Source organism: Sciurus vulgaris, assembly GCF_902686455.1.
Source record: "Sciurus vulgaris genome assembly, chromosome: 7".
NCBI lineage: Eukaryota > Metazoa > Chordata > Mammalia > Rodentia > Sciuridae > Sciurus > Sciurus vulgaris.
Window position 1 is genome coordinate 77,608,887 of NC_136467.1, and position 14,875 is coordinate 77,623,761.

A 14,875-nucleotide genomic window follows, 5' to 3' on the forward strand; every position below is an offset into this window, starting at 1 on the left:
TTTTGCGAGAGGGTCTCAATAAATTGCAGAGGCTGGTCTCAAATTTGTGATCCTCCTACCTCTGCCTCCCAAATCGCTGGGATTGCGTGCACCACTGCAACCAGCTTGGCAATGGATTACTCATATACTTCTGTGTAATCTAACTCCTATCAACCTCTCCAAACTCATTTTGGGCCACAATCTCTTGCCAAATACACTCCAGTCACACTGGCTTCCTTTTCAGAAAGACCAAGCTCTTGGTCCTCTGAGGGCTTCCCATGTGTATTCACTCAATTTGGAATGTTCTTCTAGCTCCCTTTCACTCCTCTCTTTTCTTGGTTTATTCCTTCAGGTCTTAACTTCAACACCATTTCATCAGAAAGACTTTTCTGGACCAGCTTAAGTAGACCCTCTCTACCATTCCATATCACTATACTATGTTAATTTTTTCTTTGTGTTTATCACACTTTGAAAATATTTTATTTACTTCTTCATTTTTCTCAGTCTATGGTCTTCACATGGGGAAAAGACATTCCAGCTTTGTTCACCTCATGTTTAATTCAGTGCCTCTTACATATTGTTCAAAATATATTTGTGGAATGATTGAGATAGTGAATGGGTTTCTCTTCCTTTCTTGTTTTTACACTTTCTATTCTCCTATAAATTCTAGTTTGACATGACCTCTCATAGTGCCAGTTCTTCCACTTCACAACATTGACTCTACCTTTGGGATTTCTCTAGAAATGGTCTGGTGCTTGATTGATGGTCCAACTAGTGTAGCAAGGCAAGACTGGGTGAGCATTACAGAATAAAAATGTAACTGTCTAGGCAGGGACTTTGGGCACAGTTACCCTTGAAAAGAGCTTTGAGATACGGCATGATGGGCATGTTCAGTGAAAGAACTATTGCTCTTTTTCCATTTGTGTGCAATGAATCAGATTAAAAATTGGAACAACCTTTTAAAGATTGCTCTATGTGGGACTCCATTTAGATTAGAGTTGAGAATGCTTTGATAAAACCATTGTTTGGGTTATGGTTACATTATCTTTGTTCTTTCTATGGTTCTTTCTATGGTTTCTATGTTCTTTCTATGGTTTGTAAAAATTCAGGCTTCTCATAATTTCAAGCATCACTTTCCATTGTAAAAGTTAGGACCAAATAGCTAAAATGAGACTAAATTTCTTAAAAAAAAAAAAAAAAAAGTGGGACAGAGGGCTGTGAATGCAGCTCAAAAACACGTGCCTAGCATATACCAGACTCTGGGTTTAATACCCAGTACTAGGTGGGCGGGAGCCAAAAAATGTCCAACTTTTTTGGGGGTGGTATTTAAAATGTCAGCTTCTTTAAAAATTAATAATTTGTCTTTAAGAACAATTTTACTTTTATAGAAAAATGAGCAGAAAGTGCAATTTTTAACATGGTGCATTAGTTGGCACATTTGTTACAACCGACAAACCAATACTGATACATTATTATTAACTTAGTCTAGTTTAAATTAGAGTTCCCTCTAGATATTTTACATCCTATGAGTTTGACAAATATATGGTGGTGTTTATTCATGATTAGAGTATCACACGAAATAATTTTACCACTTTAAAATTCCCATATACCCATTATTTATTCCTCCCTGTCTCCTCCTGAACTCACAGAAAACTACTGATCTTTTTACTGTCTCTATAGTTTTGTTTTTTTCTAGAATGTCACATAGTTGGACTCACAGTCTGAAGCCTTTTTATTTGTTTGGTAGATTGTTTTTGCCTTTTTTTTTTTTTTTGAACTGGGAATTAAACGCAGGGGCACTTAACGCTCAGTCACATCCCCTTTTTATTTTGAGACAGAGTTTTGCTAAGTTGCTCAGGGCCTTGCTAACTTGTTGAGGCTGGCTTTAAACTTGTGATCCTCCTGCCTCAGCCTCAGAGTTGCTGGGATTACTGGCACCTTTGTAGTCTTTTTAGAGCAGCTTTTTTCACTAGGCAATATAAACCTTACATTTCTCTATATGTTTTTGTTGCTTTATAGCTTATATCTTTATAGCACTAAATAATATTCTCTTCTGTATGTATCAAAATTTATACATTTGCCTATTGCAAGACATCTAGGTTCTCTCAATTTTTGGCAATTATGAATAAAGCTGCTATAAATATCCATGTAAACATATGTTTTCAACTCATTTGAGAAAATACCAAGGAGTGCAATTGATGGAATATACAGTAAGAATAATATTTAGTTTTGTAAGAAGCTGCCAAACCATCTAAGAAGTCTGCATTATGCATCCCACCAGAAGGGGAATTCCTGTTGCTCCATATCCTTGCCAACATTTAGTGTTATCTGTGCTTTGGATTTTAGCCATTCTAATAGTATAATACTAACTCACTGTTGTTTTAAAATTTGTAATTCCTTAACAACCAGATATTGGGTATCATTTCATGTGCTTATTTGACATCTGTATTTCTTCTTTGGTGAGGTACAAACCTGTACAGATATATTCTTTTTTTTTTTTCTGCGGTGCTGGGGATCGAACCCAGGGCCTCATGCTTGCAAGGCAAGCACTCTACCCACTGAGCTATCTCCCCAGCCCCTCCTATTTTTAAATGAGGGATTTTTTAAAAAAAAAATCTTTTTATTTCTTTTCTTTTTAAATTAGTTTTTTATCATTGAGATTTAAAGACTTCTTTGTATATTTTAGATAACAGTCCTTTACCAGATATGATTTTTGCAAAGATTTTTTTCTTCATTCATGGCTTAACATTCTGGATAGTGTGTTTCTCAGAATAGAATTTTTAGGTTTTAACACATCAGCCTTTTTATTACCATGAAAATAAGATGTAGAGATTTTGTAAAAAACCTTGATTATTAGAAAGATTCAATTGAATGGCTTCCCTGGTCTCTTTTACATCTAGGTTTTTATGCTTTTATGATTAAAAATAATATGTGGCTGACTTTTTTTCCTCCATATAAATTGTAGGGTTCCCATGCCATTATAAAATTAATATATGTTCATTGCAGAAAGTTTAGAAAATGTGGAGAAGAAAATATGAGTTTTGAAAACAGTGTGGCATTAAATAAATGCACATATTGGCATCAGATCTGCTATTTTGATGCCACCATTATTCTCCCTCCCCCACACCACTTTACAACCCAGATTGTTAGCCCTCAAACCCCCTCGTCAGCCATTGGTCCGTTGTTATTAGCCAGTGAAATTCAACTATTTAAGAATGGCTGCACCGCCATTTTCTCTTTCTCTCTCCTCGCTCGCTTTCTCTCTCTCCCTCTCATTCTCTCTCTCTCTTTCTGTCTCTCACTTTATCTCTCTCTCTCTCTCACCCTGTGGGCAGACACTCTGCCTGTCCGATTAATAAAATCTCTTGTGTGAATTTCCACGTATAGAGTGTTTTTTCTGGGCGCTTTTCACTTTTCATTGGTGTCTGACTCAGATAAGCTCTTCTACCGCCACGTAGGTGGATGGAATCCCATCTGTCACCCCAGACCCCCCAAGACACTGGTCTAACCTTCCATTTGCCTATACACTCTCCTCCACATCCACCACTGGCTTCAGATTTGTGAGTTTTCCCCGAGGTCGACTTAACACTCCTCTCCTGACCTGACATGTGGCCATATCCAGTGTGCTCCAGGTGGTTGCGGAGTAGGGTTTCCCTGGGCTATGACTTTTACAGTTACAACTGGCACCCTTAGTTGAACTTATCTGATGGGTGGGTCCCCAATATTTATGGTGGAGATTCTCTCTCAGGCTTGAGGCTCCTCTTTTCTCTCAAAAACCCTGACATCAGGTCCTCAACTCTCTCGACTTTTGCCCAGCACATACTGATGGTGGGGTGATGACCCCCATCACTGTGCTTCCTTCTTGTCTCCAGTCAACTAGTCTGTCTCCTCAGGACACCTTGGACACTGACTTGGCTGTTTCTCAGTCTCCACCATGGGACCTGTTTCCTCCATTCCAGCAGATTCACCCCTGGGGTGTCTACTAGATAATCTTAAACCCCTTTACCTGACCCCTGGCCTAAAGCCACCAAAACTTATCTTTTAGATAATCAATCCAAAGCGGCCACACAATGGCATACAACTTCTATGAGCAAGTGGGCAAATAGAAAGGGATTCCTTATCTTCAAGCTTTCTCTTTCTTGTACATTAAACCTGATCTTTGTTCTTCCTGTAAACCGGAGCACCTCCTTTTGGCTTCTTCTCACCCTTAATTCCTCCTCCTCCTCCTCTCTTTTCCCCCACTCTAGATCAGCCACCAGCTCCAGCCTCGACTCCCCCTCATAGAGCCCCCTCCCCAGAGTAGAGCCCACCAGAGGGTCCCTCTCCTGCCTCTCTGCCTGCTGCCCACAGGGGGCAGCCCCCACCAGCCTGCCTCCCTCCAGCTCAGCACTGCCAGAGAACCCCCAGCCAAGAATCTCTTCCGATTCTTGGGAGACCTCTCCCACCTCTTAGCCATCATTTTGCTACTGCTTAAAATTAGGAAGTCCTGCTCGTGTGCTGGGATTTCAGGGAGGAGCTAGGTCCTGTTTGCTGTGGTGTTTACTGTCTGCCACTTGTACCTCTTCACCAACTACATCTCACTTTACAACACATGCGTGAAGGTGGTCTACATAGCCTGCTCTTTCACCACGGTCTGGATGATTTACAGCAAGCTCAAAGCCACTTATAATAGGAACCATGATATGTTCTGGGTGGAGTTCCTTGTCTTCCCACAGCCATCCTGGTACTCCTGGTCAACCACAACTTCATCCCTCTGGAGAGCCTCTGGACCTTCTCTATCTACCTAGCATCAATGGTCATCTTGCCACAGCTGTTCATGGTGAGCAAGACTAGTGAGGCAGAGACCATCACCAGCCACTACCTGTTTGTGCTGGGTGTCTACTGCACCCTCTATCTCTTCAACTGGATTTGGTACTACCACTTCGGGGACTTCTTAGATCTCATCGCCATTGTGGTCAGCCTGGTCCAGCCTGTCCTCTACTAGCAGAATGAGACTGTTTCCTGCTAACTAGCAGGAAGAAGCTACAGAAGAAAGATCATCATCCCACCCCTGGTATCTATAAAAACAAAAAGGGAGGAATATTTCCATCAGATCTGCTGTTTTGCTGCCGCCATTATTCTCCCTCCCCCACACCACTTTATAACCCAGATTGTTAGCCTGCAAACCTTCTCACCAGCCATTGGTCCGTAATTAGCCCGTAAAATACGACTACTTAAGAATGGCTCCATTGCCATTCTTTCTCTTTCTCCCTCTCTCTCTCTCTCTCTCTCTCTCTCTCTCTCTCTCTCTCTCTCTCTCTCTCTCTCTCTCTCTCTCTCTCTCTCTCTCTCTCCCTCTCTCTCTCCCCTCTCTCACCCAGTGAGCAGATACTCTGCTTGTCCATTTAATAAAATTTCTTCCATGAGTTCCTGCATCCAGAGCAGTTTCTGGGTGCTTTCAGGAAGAATTTTGGCTAAGGTAAAAATCTAGACAGTCCTGCTTGTATGCCTTTCTTTCATTAACTGCCCGCTCAACAGGGTTTTGTCTTCTCACTATTTCAAAGTTTATATGGATGGAAGGACAGTAGTAAAACAAAGTCACTTTTTTGAGTAGTGTTTTACAAATATTTTTCACATATTCCTCTTTCTTTTACCTACTTTTTACTTTTTTTTTTAATTTCATTTTTTGAAGGTAGGTATCAGGGATTGAAACCAGGTTGCTTAACCACTGAGTCACTTCTCTAGACCTTTTCATTTTGAGACAAGATCTTGCTAAATTGGTTAGGGCCTCGAAAAACTGCTGAGGCTGGCCTCAAACTTGCAATCTTTCTGTTTCAGCCTTCTAAGTTCCTGGAAAGTTAGGTGTGCACTACCACTTCCTTTCTTTTTAAGTATACATTTCCATCTAACCCAGCATTTATCCAAGATGATAGTGAATCACTCAATCTATTAAGTTTTGCTTTTTAAAATTATTATTGGGATTCCCCATATTTCAGTAATAATAGCTCCTGGAGTCAAGCCTGGAATAAGATGTTCTGAAGATTAACAGGAAAGTTAGACCACTGTTTCATTCAAAAAGGAATCAGATGAACCAGGCTTGTGTTGCAGCCTGGCCTAGTAATTCCAGCTACTTCAGGGGTTGAGGTGGGAGGATTACTTGAGCCCTGGGTTTCAAGACCAGCCTGGGCAGTATGTTGACCCCTCAACCATGGTATCAAATGAAGATTATGACTGACTTTTTTTCAGTATTGGGGATTGACCCCCAGGGTGCTCTACCACTGACCACTGAGCTAGTTTCCATTCCTTTTTTAAAAAAATCTGTTCTAAAATTTTATTTATTTATTTTGAGATAGGATCTGACTAAGTTATCCAGGTTTGTGATCCTTCAACTTCCCAAGTAGCTGGGATTACAGGCATGTAACACCGTGCCTGACCACCAATTGCTTTCTACTTAATTCTCCTCGGGGCATTAGGCCCTTGGTGTGAGAACACTTAGAAATGCTAGAAATGCCTGGTACAGCTGCATCCCTAGTGTCACATACACATACACATGCATAATAATAATAATAATAATAATAATAAGAAGAAGAAGAAGAAGAAGAAGAAGAAGAAAGCAAAAATTGAGAGAAGACAGCTGAAGCAGGAAAGTGGTTGAAATGAAGCTGGAAGACAGGAGGTGCAGGTATTGGAGATCCTTACTAAACTGTAAAGGATTTGGGCTTTTGGTCTAAGTGTAATGAAAAGCAATAAGGGCTTTTATTTGTTTGTTTTGGTGCTGGGATTGAACCTAGAGTCTTTGACATACTAAGCATGTGCTCTAGTACTGAACCACAGCAATGAAGGGTTTTAAGCAGATGCTCCACAAGAACTGTGTGTGTGTGTGTGTGTGTGTGTTACTGTTAAGTTGCCCAGGCTGGCCTCCAACTTGGTAATCCTCCTGTCTCAGCCTCCAGACTCATTGAGAATATAGGTATGTGCCACCAGAGTCATTGAGAATATGGGAAGAAAGGCTTGGAGATCCAAGATGACAGACTAGAGGGAGGTTGTGTTCCTTGTCGCTCTGTAACTCAGGTTTCAAGCAGAGGATATCTGTTTCTTGGTGAGGCAGTGTTTGCTGCTTATCGATCCCCTGCTGTTTACCCCATTTGTCTACTGCAAGCACCTGCAATCTTCCAGCATATCGACTACTTTTTGAGTGCAGATTGCTCACTGGCATCTACCATCCGCCATTTGCATGCCTCTTGCCTGTCCCTCACCTGCCTTTCACCTATCCATCACCCACCGCCCGAGGTTCACCTGCCGATCATCCAACAACAACCAGCAGACTGACTGCAGACTGCCAGTGGAGTGCCAGCTGCCTGCTGTTGCCTGGAAGTTCACTGTCACAGTACCTGCATGTTTGGTCACATGTGGCTGCTGCCATTTTGAGACAAGAGCCAGGACCTGCAGGACACCTGGCTGGACTGACTGAGCCCCGTCTCCAGGACCCCTCAACCCGACCAACCACTCCCTGCCTCCAGGGTCCTCAGACCGACTGTGCCCTACCACCAGGACCCCCAGACTGACTGACTGCACCCTGTATCCAGGATCCCACAACCAGACCAACCACAGCCCACCTCCAGGACCTCCAGTCAACCAAACCCACACCCTATGCTGCAGCTCCCCATTTGCCAACACATTTGGAAGCCAGAGTGGCCATCTTGGATAATCCTGGAAGTTGTATCTCCCATCTTTAGGTGGGGCAAATCTGATCCTGAGAAACCTGCTGGAGACTGGAAGCTCATTGTCAGGTATCTCTCACACATCAGGCTACTGAAGACTGGGAGGTTTGAATACTATATATTATAGTGTACATTTTTTTTCTCCTTATTGAAAAATTTCAAGTTTTTATTTCTTTACTTTTCTCACCCTCTTCTCCTTTTGTTTACCTGTTCCCTCAGAGTCTCTTTCTACCTTTTCGTATGCTAACAACCAACTTCTTTTGATTACACTCACACTTGTTCCATGATCTAGAACATTCTTTTCTTATCCCACTAACAGGTACATCCTACACCCCTCCCCATCTTCTTTGTCCTCCATTAGATACAGAAGACCTTATTGCAAATCTATTTGTTATACTGAAGATAATAATTGAACTCATTCTGTTTATTATGACAGTATTGTTAATGTCCTCATAGGGGCTATTTGGTTTAGGGTTGCATCTTGTCTGAACTGAGCACTGCTATTATTGATCTCCCCCTTAAAGAAAAGGTATTGGAAACCTATAGGGTCACTATAAGCCTATAGGGGGGAAACTGCAATACTCCAGATCTGCACTGCTAGAGGGGAAGATACATGAACAACATGAACAAAACAAGGGAAGCAAATGATCCAATTAAACCTAGATTCTATATTAATAAAATCCAGGAACAGTATGGTAGAAGAAGTGTCAGAAAAGGACTTCAGATTATACATAATTAAAATGATTCATGAAGCAAAGGATGAGATAAGAGAGAAAATGCAGGCAATGAATGATCACACCAATAAGCAGTTGAAAGAGCACCTGCAGGAAGCAAAAGATCATTTCAACAAAGAGATAGAGATTCTCAAAGAAAACCAAACAGAAATCCTTGAAATGAAGGAAACAATAAACCAAATAAAAAACAATGGAAAGCATCACCAACAGACTAGACCACTTGGAAGACAAAACCTCAGACAATGAAGACAAAATATTTACTCTTGAAAATAAAGTTGCCCAAACAGAGAAGATGGTAAGAAATCATGAACACAACCTCCAAGAACTATGGGACATAATGAAAAATGAAAAGAACAAATTTAAGAATTATCAGGATTGAGGAAGGTACAGAGATACAAACCAAAGAAATGAACAACCTATTCAATGAAATAATAGGAGAAAATTTCCCAAACCTAAAGAATGAAATGGAAAATCAAAAACAAGAGGCTTACAGAACACCAAATGCACAAAATCACAACAGATCCACACCAAGGCACATTATAAAGAAAATGCCTAACATAAAAAATAAAGATAGGCTTTTAAAGGCTGTGAGAGAAAAGCATCAGATTATATATAGGGGGAAACCAATAAGGATATCATCAGATTTCTCAGCCTAGACTCTGAAAAAGCTAGAAAGGCCTGGAACAACATATTTCAAGCTCTGAAAGAACATGGTTGCCAACCAAGAATCCTATACCCAGCAAAACTAACCTTCAGATTTGAAGATGAAATAAAATCCTTCCATGATAAACAAAAATTAGAAGAATTTATAAATAGAAAACCTGCACTACAGAATATTCTCAACAAAATATTCCATGAGGAGGAAATGAAAAATAACAATGGAGGTCAGCAAAGGGAGGAACTACTTTAAAGGACAATCCATTCAAAGGAGAAACCAAATAAGTTAAAAATAAAAAAATAAGCCCAAATGATTGGGAATACAAATCATATCTCAATAATAATCCTGAACATTAATGGCCTAAACTCATCAATCAAAAGACATAGACTGGAAAAATTGATTGAAAAGAAAGACCCAACAATATGCTGCCTTCAAGAGACTCATCTCATAAAGACATTCACAGTCTAAAAGTGAAAGGATGAGAAAAAACCTACCACGCACATGGACTCAGTAGAAGTGTAGGGGTTTTCATCCTTATTTCAGATAAAGTGGACTTCAAGCCAAAGTTAGTCAAAAGGGATAAAGAAGGACATTTCATACTGCTTAAGGGAACCATAAATCAGGAAGACATAATGATAGTAAATATTTATGCCCCAAACAATGGTGCATCCATGTACATCAAACAAATCCTTCTCAATTCCAGGAATCAAATAGACCACAACACAATAATTCTGGGTGACTTTAACACACCACTGTCACCACTGGGTAGATCTCCCAAACAAAAACTAAACAAAGAAACCATAGAACTCAATAACACAATAACTTAGACTTAACAGACATATATAGAATATTCCATCCATCAATGAGCAAATTCGCTTTCTTCTCAGCAGAATATGAAACCCTCTCAAAAACAGAGCATAGGTTATGCCACAAAGCAGCCCTTAGTAAATGCAAAAAAATAGAGATACTGCTTTGTGTTCTATCAGATCTTAATGAAATGAAATTAGAAATCAATGATGAAATAAAAAAAAGAAATTCCTCCAACACCTGGAGACTAAATAATATGATATTGAATGAAGTATGGATAACAGAAAACATCAGGGAGGAGATTAAAAAATTCTTAGAGGTAAATGAGGACAATACAACATATCAACACTAACAAAGAGAAGGAGAGAGAAAATTCAAATTACTAAAATTTGTGATGAAAAAGGAAATATAACAACAGATACCACTGAAATACATAACATAATGGGAAGCTACTTTGAAAATCTATATTCCAACAAAATAGAAAATACTGAAGACATCGACAAATTTCTAGAGACATATGATCCTCCCAAACTGAACCAGGAGGACATACACAATTTAAACAGATCAATATCAAACAGTGAAATAGAAGAAGCCATCAAAAGCCTACCAACCAAGAAAAGCCCAGGACCAGACAGATTCTCAGCCGAGTTCTACAAGACCTTCAAAGAAGATCTCATTCCAATACTTCTCAAAGTATTCCAGGAAATAGAAAAGGAGAGAACCCTACCAAACTCATTCTATGACGCTAATATCATCCTCATACCGAAACCAGACAAAGACATATCAAGGAAAGAAAATTTTAGACCAATATCCTTGTTGAATATAGACACAAAGATCCTTAATAAAATTCTGGCAAACCGTATCCAAAAACATATTAAGTAGACAGTGCACCACGATCAAGTGGGGTTCATCCAAGGAATGCAAGGTTGGTTCAACATCCATAAATCAATAAATGTAACCTATCATGTCAATAGACTTAACGATAAGAATCATATGGTTATTTCAACTGATGCAGAAAAAGTGTTCAACAAAATACAACACCCTTTTCATGCTCAAAACAATAGAAAAAATAGGGATAGTAGGTTATACCTGAACACTGTAAAGGCTATTTATGCTAAGCCCATGGCCAACATTATTCTTAATGGAGAAAAACTGAAAGCATTCCCTTTAAAAATGGGAACAAGACAGGGATGCCCTCTTTCACCACTTCTATTCACCATCATCCTTGAAATACTAGCTAGAGCAATTAGACTAAAGAAATTAAAGGGATACAAATAGAAAGAGAGGAACTCAAGCTGTCACTATTTGCTGATGACATGATCCTCTATTTAGAGGATCCAAAAAACTCCTCCAGAAAACTTCTAGATCTCATCAATGAATTCAGCAAAATAGTAGAATATAAAATCAGGACGCAAAAATCTAAAGCATTTTTATACATAAGTGATGAAACATCTGAAAGGGAAATGAGGAAAACAACTCCATTTGCGTTAGCCTCAAAAAAAAAAAAAAAAAAAAAAAAAAAAAGATCTAGGAATCAAGGATCTAGGAATTAGATCTGAGACCCTTCACCAAATAGAAGAAAAAGTAGACCCAAATCTCCATCACGTTGGCTTAGAACCAGACTTCCTTAACAAGACCCCCATAGTGCAAGAAATAAAAGCAACAATCAATAAATGGGATAGATTAAAACTAAAAAGTTTTTTCTCAGCACAGGAAACAATCAACAATGTGAAAAGAGAGCCTACAGAGTAGGAGAAAATCTTTTCCACACACACTTCAGACAGAGCACTCATGTCCAAAGTTTATAAAGAACTTAAAAAACTTTACACCCAAAATACAAAGAACCCAATCAATAAATGGGCTAAGGAAATGGGCAGACACTTCACAGAAGAAGATATACAGGTGATCAACGAATATATGAAAAAGTGCTCATCATCCCTAGTAGAGAAATACAAACTAAAACCACCCTACAATTTCATCTAACTCCAATTAGAATGGCTATTATAAAGAACACAAGCAATAATAATGTTGACATGGATGAGAGGAAAAAGGCACACTCATATGTTGCTGGTGGAGTTGCAAATTGGTGCAGCCACTCTGGAAAGCAATATGGAGATTCCTCAGAAAGCTTTGAATGGATCCACCATTTGACCCAGCTATCCCACTCCTCAGTTAATACCCAAAGGACTTAAAATCAGCATACTACAGTGATGCAGCCACATCAATGTTCACAGCAGCTCAATTTACAATAGCTAGATTATGGAACTAGCCTAGATGCCCTTCAATTGATAAATGGATAAAGATATTGTGGTATATATACACAATGGACTATTACTCAGCCACAAAGAAGAATAAAATTATGGCATTTGCTGGTAAATGGATGAAGCTGGAAAATATCATGCTAAGTGAAATAGGCTGAGCCCCATAGGGTGTGCCAGGCTATCTTAGGTGCAGGTAAGAGCCATGGAGTCAGAACCCAGACCCCAGGAGTTGGGTAAAGGCAGGCTTGTGGCGAGCAACTTTTATTGCAAAAAAAACCCATACATTTTATAAACATTTTGCCCAATCACAATGTGCCACGGGGGATCAGACTACCAGGCCCCTATATGGGTTCCCTTGGTAACACTAGGTCAACTTGGGGCAGTTGTTTACATTCCTAGGTGGTCAGAGTGGAATGCTCCTCTCTGCAAGTTTACATACTTGAGACATAACTGCTAGGAGCCAAGAACTAGAATTTCTCCCAACAAAGCTCAAAACACCAAAGGTGGAATGTTTTCTCTCATAAGTGCATGACAATATATAACGAGGAGGGGTAATGGGGGGAAGAGAAGAATGAAGGAACTTCAGATGGTGTAGAGGAAAAAGGGGTCGGAGGGGATGCAGATGGAAAAACAGTAGAATGAAACAGTTTTACCCTATGTATATGTATGATTACATGAATGGTGTGACCCTACAATGTACAACCACAGTAATGAAAAGTTGTACCCCATTTGTGTACAATGAATCAAAATGCAGTCTGTAAAAATAAAAAAAAGATTTTAATTAAAAAAATAGAGAACATAGGTTATGTGCCACCACTTGGGGCAGAGAGGAAGAAACAGAGAGACACAGATATTCATAGAAAGATTTGGGCTTGCTTTGAATGGGTCAGGAGAGCAGCAAGGGTGGAAATACAGAAGGTTATATTATTAGTACTTGTGGTAGGTGAAGGTGGCTTTTTTTAGTGGTAGCAACATGTACATGGAAATACATTTGGGAAACAGAATCCATAGGCCTTTTTAAACTCACTTTGGCTGTGGGGAGAAGGAAGTGTCCTGGACGACTCAACTTTTTCCAGATAATGATGCTGGGTGCTTGTGGATGATGAACATTAAGATGGTTTACTCTGGAGGTTGAATATTAGGGGGAGGGAAGAACAAGTGCTCCTTTCTTTAAATGCTGATTTGCAGTGCCAAAAGGGTCTAGGGCATGGTAGAGAAAGGAATTTGAGGTCAGAAAAGAGGTGATTTTAATTTGGGAGTCTGTGAGCTCACTGCCCACATAGAGACTTTTTTTTTTTTTAAGTAAGGAACTTTCATACTCAGGAAGCTCTAAAAAAATGTTATGGTTCAGACCTAATATTTCCATTTAGTGTAATCCATAGTATTACTCTACTTTTACTATGTTTTGCAGTTAAAACATTTTGGTTATTTTTCATTTATATCATTAATCACAACTTTCAGATTGTGAACGAAAATCCTTATTGCTGAATTAGCTGAATACCATAGTAGGTATTTAATAGTAAGAAATTTTTAGTTATAGATTCTAGAACATTTAAACAGGTTGGCTAGATAGTACTTTGGTCAATAAATATTTCATATTTGATCCAGGTGCCAATGAAAATAACTCCATTTCATTTGCTTATGCACTTTTAAGAGTGATTTTCTAACTTTTCCTCGAACCACTGATTTGTTATCATAGCATAAGGACTCATTTGCCAAAACCATCAATTCTTAAAAATGTTTTTAATTAAAAGGATAGTTATCTTTTTCATTACAGCTGCAATGGATAAAAATTAGTATCCATATAGCGTCTGAAATTTAATGCCTTTGTCTCGTCTTTCTTGTACCTAGTAAACGGTTACAAAGGAAATGTCATTCCATATAAGATTTAGTTGCCAAGATTTTTGAAAAGAAACACTGATATTTTCCTCACAGTTGTCCTAACCACACAGCTTTGTGCTGTTTCAAGTTGCTCAAACTGTGCCAGAGGAGCCCTTAACTGCTTAAAAGGCCAGGGACAGAAACGGAGTATTGCACAACCCTTCACCACCGGGCGGTTTCGCTTCCAAATCTGGCCTTGGTATCACCCCGAGGAGGGAGTCACTCCTGGCTCCGGCGAAGCCTGCCCCGTTCCCCCTTCAAAAGCAGATGGGATTTCCTCATCCGAGCCTTGCGCGCCTCTCCCTTCCCCCAAGGTTCTCGTGAATGTCGAGCCCTGCGGGGCCCCGGGAAGCCCCACTGTCCAGCAGGGAAAACCGGGTCTTCCCTGGGAGACTCCGCACTCCAGTCCCGCCGACCTGCCAGAGCAAAGATCCGTGGGTCTCCCCGCCGCTCCCCTCCCCCGCGGCCCCATTGTCTGCCTCGCCCCGCCCCGGGGGACACGTGCGCCTGCAGCTTCCCGAGCGAGAAGAGCGCGGGGTGGCGGCGGCGTGGACACCGCCTGGAACGACTACGCGGCGGCGCCGGGGCGGGGGCCGGCGCGCACCGACTGGTGGGTGCCCTCGGAGGAGCTGCGGCCGCACTCTGCGCCCCCCGCCCAGTGCTCCCCCGGCCCAGGCGGGGGTGGGGCGGACGCGTGGGGCTGCGGCGGGGGAGGGGGATGGGGCGGGGTGGGGAGATGCCTGTCTCCTGACAAAGGAGAACGAGTGGGACATGTTGAGCCGGCCCGCCCCGCCAGGAGGGGAGTGGGAGGGGGAGTGTCAGGAGGGGAAGGGGCGGGCCTTTCATTCACTCTCG

At 40.7% G+C, this 14,875-nt stretch overlaps 1 pseudogene across 1 annotated transcript; it reads left to right on the forward strand.

Moving 5' to 3' along the window:
- Window positions 1-4,049: 4,049 nt before the first annotated feature.
- On the forward strand, window positions 4,050-4,963 carry LOC306666921 (ER lumen protein-retaining receptor 1-like; annotated as a pseudogene). Its single transcript has 2 exons — window positions 4,050-4,073; window positions 4,227-4,963. The product of its transcript is annotated as an ER lumen protein-retaining receptor 1-like (transcript).
- The last annotated feature ends 9,912 nt before the right edge of the window (window positions 4,964-14,875 follow it).